Here is a 9,493-nt window from a genome sequence, read left to right on the forward strand (position 1 = left end):
TACGAAAAGGGCGCCCCCGTCTAGGAATCGATCGGCCTATGGGCATTGGAGATAGGGCAGCGCTCGACCCGGCGAGGTGGTGTGTGACCTTCGCCCCTCTGTTGACCTACGGGGGAGAACCATACTTACACAGAAAGCTGTAAACAGCAGAGCCGGTGAGAAATACTCGAAGTCTCAGTAACAGTGTCTTCGTGTTCTAGCGGCCACCTGTGGAGAGAGAGCAGAACGAGAGTGAATCATTGAAGAGCAACCTGTGAACGTGATACCTACCCAGAAAGCTGTAAACAGCAGAGCCGGTGAGAAATACTCGAAGTTTCAGTAACAGTGTCTTTGTGTTCTAGCGGCCACCTGTGGAGAGAGAGCAGAACGAGAGTGAATCATTGAAGAGCAACCTGTGAACGTGATACCTACCCAGAAAGCTGTAAACAGCAGAGCCGGTGAGAAATACTCGAAGTCTCAGTAACAGTGTCTTTGTGTTCTAGCGGCCACCTGTGGAGAGAGAACAGAACGAGAGTGAATCATTGAAGAGCAAACTGTGAACGTGATACCTACCCAGAAAGCTGTAAACAGCAGAGCCGGTGAGAAATACTCGAAGTCTCAGTAACAGTGTCTTCGTGTTCTAGCGGCCACCTGTGGAGAGAGAGCAGAACGAGAGTGAATCATTGAAGAGCAACCTGTGAACGTGATACCTACCCAGAAAGCTGTAAACAGCAGAGCCGGTGAGAAATACTCGAAGTCTCAGTGACAGTGTCTTTGTGTTCTAGCGGCCACCTGTGGAAAGAGAGCAGAACGAGAGTGAATCATTGAAGAGCAACCTGTGAACGCGATACCTACCCAGAAAGCTGTAAACAGCAGAGCCGGTGAGAAATACTCGAAGTCTCAGTAACGGTGTCTTTGTGTCCTAGCAGCCACCTGTGGAGAGAGAGCAGAACGAGAGCGAATCATTGAAGAGCAAACTGTGAACGTGATACCTACCCAGAAAGCTGTAAGCAGCAGAGCCGGTGAGAATTACTTGAAGTCTCAGTAGCAGTGCCTTTGTGTTCTAGCGGCCACCTGTGGAGAGAGAACAGAACGAGAGTGAACTACTGAAGAGCAAACTGTGAACGTGATACTTACCCAGGGAGCTGTAAGCAGCAGAACCGGTGAGCAATACCGAAGTCCAAGTAACAGTGTCATTTGTGTTCTAGTGGCCGCCTGTGGAGAGCAAGGAGAAGCAATTAGGAAACAGACTGTGTAACGTGATACCCACCCAGAGAGCTGCAAGCAGCAGAGCCGGTGAGAGACACCTCAAGTGCAAGCTAACAGTGCTTTTGTGTAGCAGTGACTATCTGTGGGGCATAAGGAGAACGTGGACGGACGTACGACAGGGAACGTAAAGGCACGTGGGGCGAGGACCCCCTGCCGGCCCGAGGAAAGGTACACCGACAGTGGAGATCTTCCTTACCAGTCACACCAAAACTATTCTGCCTCCAGGACGGAAGAAGGAGGGCGCCACGGTTAGCAGGGCCCAGGCCGGAGCCTGACGTTTCCCTTTTCCCCCAGCTTATGGTGGTTGGCACCCTTGCTGCCCTTGGCCTGTCTGCCGTGGCTGCAGTCTCCCTGGAGGGAGAAGAAGAGGCCTTTTAGTTTTAATTTCCCCTTTCCCCAAATTCCCCATTCTTTTAAATATTTAACTAAATAAAGCTTGTTTTAAATTTTACTTACCTGTTCCCGTGTTTGTCTGGTCATTGGGTTGGCTTTGGGGACCTCCTCGAGGTGGGAGTTGCAAAGGGGCGTGGCTTTAGTTTAGATCAGCCAGCCCCTGGTGGTGACAAAATCATATTCCTTCATCACATTGTCATTCTAAGGGAAACCTTGTAATACCATCATGATGACCTAAATGCATTGTCACATGAGCTTGAGATGCACTGTTGTGGGTCACCAGCCATGCACTTTCTGGACTGGTATCCATGACGTTTCTGTTTGAGGCTCACTGTTCAATAGCTGTGTCCGAAACCGCTCCTTATCCACTATATAGTGCATTATATCGGATGTCGGACATTTTATAGTGGTATCTGAAACCTGAGTATTTTTACCCACAGTGCACTCTGATTTTATGGGTACATTGAATGAACATTCCCTCACTCATATTTCCATAATACAACGCATGACTGAAATCAGCTTAAGGATACTGACAGTAAACACCAAAAAAGTGAGTTCATCTGTAAGAATCAGTTTCTACAAAATGTAAAAAAATGTCTTGTGTGTGTCACAATAACATGTTAAACTCCTCCCCTCCTTGAATCAACCTTTATGAGGAACGGCATGTGGGTGGGGCTATCGGAGACTTTAGGGACATGGCCAAACTTCCACTTTCCACTTTTTTTTTAAATATACTCATTTTCCAGTTCCCCTAGAGTTAAACATTTGATTTTTACCGTTTTGAAATCCATTCAGCTGATCTCCGGGTCTGGCGCTAGCACTTTTAGCATAGCTTAGCATAATCCATTGAATCTGATTAGACCATTAACATTGCGCTAAAAATAACCAAAGAATTTGCATATTTTCTATTTAAAACTCGACTCTTTTGTAGTTACATTATGTACTAAGACCAACGGAAAATTAAAAGTTGCGATTTTCTAGGCAGATATGGCCATGACTATACTTTCATTCTGGCGTAATAATCAAGGATTTTGCAGCTGTAACATGGCTGCAGCAGGTGTAGTGATACGGAGCAGCCGGAAATAGTCCCCTTATCTGCCCAGAAAATCGCAACTTTTAATTTTCCGTCTGTCTTAGTATACAATGTAACTACAGAAGAGTCAAGTTTAAAAAAGGAAAAATATAGAAGCTCTTAGGTTATTTTTAGCGCAGTGCTAATGGTCTAATCAGATTCAATGGATTGTGCTAAGCTATGCTAAAAGTGGTAGCGCCCGACCTGGAGATCAGCTGAATTGATTCCAAAACGGTAAGAATCAAATGTTTAACTCTAGGGTAGCTGGAAAATTAGTATATATATTTTTTAAAGTGGAGTGTCCCTTTTAGTTTTTTTGTACAGGGTTAATTTTGTATGACAATCATGAGATGGATAGTCATGCAGTTTTAACATGATACCCATAAGTACATTGTATATCCTGTTTCAGTGTCTCTGACCCCATAGAGGGTTAACAGCATCCACTATGCCTTAGTAAATTGCCCTTTTTAACCTTCAGTCCACTTATTTATCCATAATCCCACTCCAAGGTGAATTACATGATACAAAAGCACTCTGTCCAGCAGCTTGATCCACCAACAGACTAGGACTAATAGCTCAGATGTTTAAAAATGACAGGTGATATTACCTTTCAGCAAAGATGCTCCAGGTCCTAAGAATAAGGGGACAGAGATGCTATTAGTCTGATGACCTCATCACTGTTTTAAGCAGTGGGAAGACAGTGGGGTTCATTTCAGTGGATGACTGCAGGCTCCTTGACGGAAGGCTAATCAATTGATAGATTATGCAACTGATACGAGAGCTGCGCTAAAGCTGTGAGTGAAGATGAGTGGGATTACTGTGGCCTCAATAGACTGAACGAAAACTAATGGCCATTGAGGCCATAACAGTTATATAGGCTTTGCAGAGAACCAGGACATAGAGTTTTGTGCTATAAACAATAGTCATACAATAGTTAATTTTAATCACTTTGCATGTCTGTGTTCACACTGAGAAGTGGAAAACCTAGAGTGAAACTGGAGGGGAGGCATGGGGAAGCATTTCACTTCACATACCCGGTACCATACAGTTTTCAGTCTTAACACTTACATACAGTAGTAACATGCCAACTTAAACCTTTGGCTTTCTTGGGAACAATTCTGTTGTATAAGAAAAAAAATATATGCACTAACCGAACAGTGTTCGCACGTTCTAAAATCTCATTCACCAAACCATGCTTTAATCTCAGCAAGGATCCATCACACCAGTTTGGCCGCAGTAGGAAAACATCCGTTCACTCCACTCCTCCATTCCTCTAGCCTCACACATCACGTGATGACAGTAGTGTCAACAGGTCATGATGATACACAGAGACTGTTCTCACCAAGCTGCCAATTTCTATTCCTCTTCCTTCTCTTCCTCTTCTCCTGGTGCTTCTTTACTTGGTAGGTTCACAAGGTCCAAATTCCTGCCTATCAGCAGTTCTGCTTAGGGCTTGGAGGTGTGGGGTTTCCAATACACTGCCCTCAGTATGGGCTCAGTAAATGTAGCCCCCTGTCCAAGCCAAACTCTTTCTTTCTCGAATAGGATATAGCTTTTCATCCTTGGAAATGAGAATCAGGTTTTTGCTTAATTTTATCACATCTTGCTTTTGGACCAAGTGTGCAACAGAGCTACACACAAAATTCTGGTTCATCTTCAAAAATGGCTCTGTGATTAAGAGTAATCCATCATTTTTGACCAGCTGGATCTTCTGAAGTGTCTTTTAATCTGTAGATGAATTAGTTAAATGAATAATTATAGAAAGAAAATGAGATTTGTTGTATTTTGAATGCTTTTGTTTCATCTAATCACTATCAGTTAAGTAGCCAGTCTTAGTGTGTAACATCAGGTGTCTTCAAACATGAGCGAACATCTGGACGCCTTTCAGTAAGGATGTGTGCATGTGACATTATAGGGTTGCGAGTGGACAGATGTTTCTTTAATCAATCCATGCAAAAGAAATTCACATAGATTTTAATTAGAGATTGACGCAGGAACATTAGCGATAATCAAAAGCTCTGCTTTTTTGATTCAAACAACATTAGACAGGCTGCAATGTGGAACAACAGTCCAGGTATGGGCAGTGGCGGACGGTGACTTTTCTTCTGAGGGGTGCAAATTTAAAAGTGTTCAGAGTGTCATGTGTGTTGCTTGTCATGTCAAAATATGACTGAAAATTAAAAGTTGCGATTTTCTAGGCAGATATGGCTAGGAACTATACTCTCATTCCGGCGTAATAATCAAGGACTTTGCTGCTGTACATGGCTGCAGGGGGGGCAGTAATATTACACAGTGCCCAAAAATAGTCCCCTGCCATTGAAAGTTACCAAGCGGACTATTTATCGGTTGCTACGTAATATCATTGCGCCTCCTGCAGCCATGTTACAGCAGCAAACTCCTTGATTATTACGCCAGAATGAGATTATAGTTCCTAGCCATATGGGCCTTAGAAAATCACAACATTTCATTTTCTGTCTGTCTTAGTAGACGATATAACTACAGAAGAGTCAAGTTTTAAATAGGAAAAATATAGAAACGCTTTGGGTATTTTTGAGCGCGATGCTAATGGTCTAATCAGATTCAATAGATTATGCTAAGCTTTGCTAAAAGTGCTACCGTCAGACCCGAAGTTCGGCTGAATGGATTTCCAAAACACTGAAAACGCTAGGAGAGCTGGAAAATGAGCATATTTTCAAAAAAAGTGGAGTGTCCCCAACCCTTTATGGGGCAAGTACCCATATTTAGTCACTTCCGCACACATTCAAAGTGCCCTCCCCCTGCCTTCATTTGGAGTAGTAGAGTCATGTAGTTTTCTCTCAGCCAATCAGGGGAGATCAAGCTATCTCACGGATATTAACATTAAGGCATCTGACCAATCAGCTGTGGCCTGGAGCACCTCATACACAGCCATCTTCCAGAAATCAAAAATATTACTTTTTTGAACCTGGCTTCTCCCACAGCAATAGTTATAACATCATAACTAAACATGGTAAGTTGATGTAACTCACAAATTATTTGGTTGAATAGTTGTGTTAAAGATTGAGATTGTTGTTATTTGCATAGCATTTTTAAATATTTGCTTAATGTTTGACTGAAAACTAAACGCACCATATTTGATCATATGCCCCGTTCACCTAAGTGGCACAAATGTCCATTTTTAGACATATGCCTTATAAATGTATGTTTTTAATTATAGTTAAATGGCATACACAGGTACTTATTGTTAGTGAGGCCTAGTACTGTGTGAATTGATTTAAATTACTAAATATTGGCTTGTGATAAAACACAATTATGAGCAAATATAAGTGCCACTAACAGTAGTTATGAATGTATTTTCGGTTTTATTATGTTTCTATATTTTCTATGTCAATACTCTTTTTTTCGCGTGGATTACATTACACTGTTACTGTTTTCCTTAACAAATAAATGAGAGTTGGTTTAATATTAAGCATATTTCTTTTGCAGCTGCCTGCTCGGCAGCTGAGATGAGGGGTACCATTGTTGTTCCTGTAAACCCAGTCAAGCCAGAATCAGTACCGCAAGACCATGTCTCTAAATAAATGTTCCTTGCAGTTTGTGCCTATAATAAATAAATGTCCCTTGCAGTTTGTGTGTGTTTTTTATCAAATTTTAAAGATTCACTCTCTGTAATTTATTTTACCCTAGACAGGCAAGTGCTCATATATGGTAACTTCGTTGACCTTGATTTGCAATGCAAAGGTGAAAAATATTGTTACATTTTTTTTTTTAAGAATGTCCTGTAACATCCCCCATTAGCTTTCTGAGGTTAAAAATTAGAATTTCCAAAGATTTCAATGAGTGCCCTATAAAGGGTTAAGCGAGTACTGTATCTGGCAAACATAAGCATCTCTTTTATCAAAAACCCATTCGAAGGATATGAAGCAGGCACTTATTTTGACATGACACGTGATGCACATAAGTTTATATGACGCGTCGAACGCATCTTTTGAAATAATGAGCCATGCACCGTGCTCCCTCAAAACATAAGTAACCGGTTGCCATTGGGTATGAGTAACAAGTAACAGAGGTTTACTGTATATTGCAGCACATATAAATATATCACATAAAATTCATTCCTGCTTTGGCTCTGACATGTTGCCTTTCAACCAACAGCAGGTTTAGCTTGTCAATCTCAAATCATCATGTCAGCTCTGTCTTATCGATTTTTAAAGAAAGTAGAACTAAAGTGGGCTTCTTTATCAATTTTAGCGCTTGTTACCAGGCAACAAGGTGACCCGACTCACTGGCCTGTTACCACAAAGGGCATTTGTGGTTATTTTTTTATTTGAACTTGCTGACTGTTATTCCCTCTTCTTTCTTTCCACGCGGTTATTTATGTTCTTGTGTGGAATTGTGAAGGTGAAAAAAAAATGCACTTAATATATCTGAATACAATTAAACAGACCATTCTGTGATACCCAGTATGACTGAGGATCTCCACAGACAAATTGTTTTTTATTGTTTTCGAAATGTTTGCGATATTATGCAAATTCGTCAGTGAGTGAAAAATCACTTTTATTTAACATCCCATACGACGCACTCCCATTATTTAACTAGAATCGGAATGTTTCAAGCATTTTAATGAAATATCCAATTACAACCTGCAGTCCTTCAAAGTAGTTATTCTAATATTAATTGTATGTTTTATATTAAAATGTCAGAAAAGACGTATAAGCTTAATTCCAGGCTGAGCCGTCATAATCATTCTTTGACGAATAACGCCGGGATTTGTCATTTGTTCAATCACACTTGGAAAGCGAATGCTTATGTTTTCCGGGCCAATATTTCATTGATGATTATGTCTTCTGTAATTTAACTCCGCGTAAATGGGAACTCGTTTAGCGTAAGACACTTGAAAAAGAGTTTATAGCCGAATAAACCGGAGAAGATAGCTTTATTTCCATGGTTCAATTAGTTTCTGGGGCAATTTTCTTGAGAAATGTAAGATATGCTGCCAAAACACTGTACTGTTTGTCGGCCATCATCAGCTTACAAACCTGACACATGAAACGATGCAGGAATAACGTGTCGTTTTGTTTCTGGAATAATGAGATTCCAAAGCTCTCCTTCGTTTATCTACAGATTTGGATTAATTTTCATAGTTGGTGTGTTTGTGTGTACTTTTCGTGTTTACACACTTCCCTTTATTACTCCTCTTAGTTAGTTAGTTGGAATGCTAAAGCAAGCTAGTGAGAAAAAAATGGACAATCCAGACAACCAAAATATCATCATGAAAATGTTAATGAGACACGAAGAGACAAAAAAGAAGAGATGAAACACAGGCTGCCCATACAAATTACTGTAATAAGCAGATCTACATTAAGGCTGCATAATAACCCCCACTGCATGGCTTATCACGAAGAAAAGCACCCGAACCGTCTATCTGGAGTGACTCTGAATTAATGTCTCATTACTCTTAAGCATCATCATTTTTGGATTTCATATCAAAATGGCAGCAAATTACACAGTAATTAGATATTTTGAGGGGGAAGAATTGCTTCTGGCGATAGATAAAATTACATCTCGGCTCAATGGGATGTGCGCTGATGTTGCCTGGAGAAGACACCGGCCATCAATCGTCGGGCGTAAAGTGTGTGTGGAAGCTTGTGTGTAAGGGTGACCTCACTCCGAGCACCAGACGCTCTTCACTGACGCCACTTTATGGGGTAAAACTGCATCTCTGTTCCACATTTGATCGCAATCTTTACAGGATAACCAGTGTTTTCGCATCTAAATGAAGATAAAAGATGTTTTAGCAGTCTGTTTGTCAATCGATATTGTTACGTGTCATTTTGAATTGTTATTCAAAACAGATATCATACTGGTTTGTTGTTTACAGAGGGTTTATGATTAGGTTTTCTATCACTGCAAAACAGCTTTTTTTCCTAGACCTCAAATAAATAATAATATTAAATTGATTATTTTTATGTATCCACAAATAATGTTACTATAGCTTAACTAGTAGCGCCATACTGATGGTTGAAACTAAAATGTGATGCTCCTAAATAAAATGATGAGACTTTAGCCTAAATTTCACATATTTTTTTATTTAAAAAAGAAAATATATTTTTTTAACCAATGCAGTGATTCCCGGCAGGGCCTTGGTTGAACCCACTTCAAAATACTTACTTCAATTCACAATTATTTCTCTTCACTGAGGGCAAATGTGACTATGTGAGATGTGTCATACTGGTACATAATGAAGCATGAAGGCTGGAGATGGTGAGGAGCATCTGCAGAGTCATACAGTGATAGGGATCTCATTTCCCAGCAGGCCCTTGGGGGCCCTGTAGCACATCTGAGGCCCTGCCCACTCTACATCCATCTTGCTCTCCATCCATTTTTGTCTACGCTCTGTCAGGTTTGAGGCTCGTGTGCCATCAGCCGCCAAGCTGTGTGGCTCTGACACAAAACGTCTGACTGCAGGGAAGAGTTGGGAAAATGGATTGGGGAGCAGTTGCGTATGAGATATATAAGAGATGATGTAGTACAATGACACTTACTGTATAGTTTCTTTCTCCTAATCAGCGAAATAGACAGTTTCATTGGATGCATGGGCGTTGCTGCGTTTACGCGTCTGGCCCGAAGTTAACTTCTGGTCTGTGCTTGTTTATCGGTCTGGCTAGTGACTAAACTGACCTCTGGAACAAACACCTTGTGGAAAATTTTTTTTTGGTTTTCAAAAGACGAGGGAAGATGGTGAGCCAAGAACCACTTAGCACCGTTTGTTTTAAGAGTGTATTGAAAGTTAAGTTTGGT

The 9,493-nt window shown here is 40.9% G+C and overlaps 1 long non-coding RNA gene across 1 annotated transcript; it reads left to right on the forward strand.

Annotated features, from left to right (window-relative positions):
- The first annotated feature begins 532 nt into the window (after positions 1–532).
- On the forward strand, positions 533–1,699 carry LOC141280957 (uncharacterized). The gene is made up of 2 exons (XR_012335322.1): positions 533–719; positions 909–1,699. It is a non-coding gene; the product is annotated as an uncharacterized lncRNA (long non-coding RNA).
- The last annotated feature ends 7,794 nt before the right edge of the window (positions 1,700–9,493 follow it).

This window comes from Paramisgurnus dabryanus, chromosome 17, assembly GCF_030506205.2.
Source record: "Paramisgurnus dabryanus chromosome 17, PD_genome_1.1, whole genome shotgun sequence".
NCBI lineage: Eukaryota > Metazoa > Chordata > Actinopteri > Cypriniformes > Cobitidae > Paramisgurnus > Paramisgurnus dabryanus.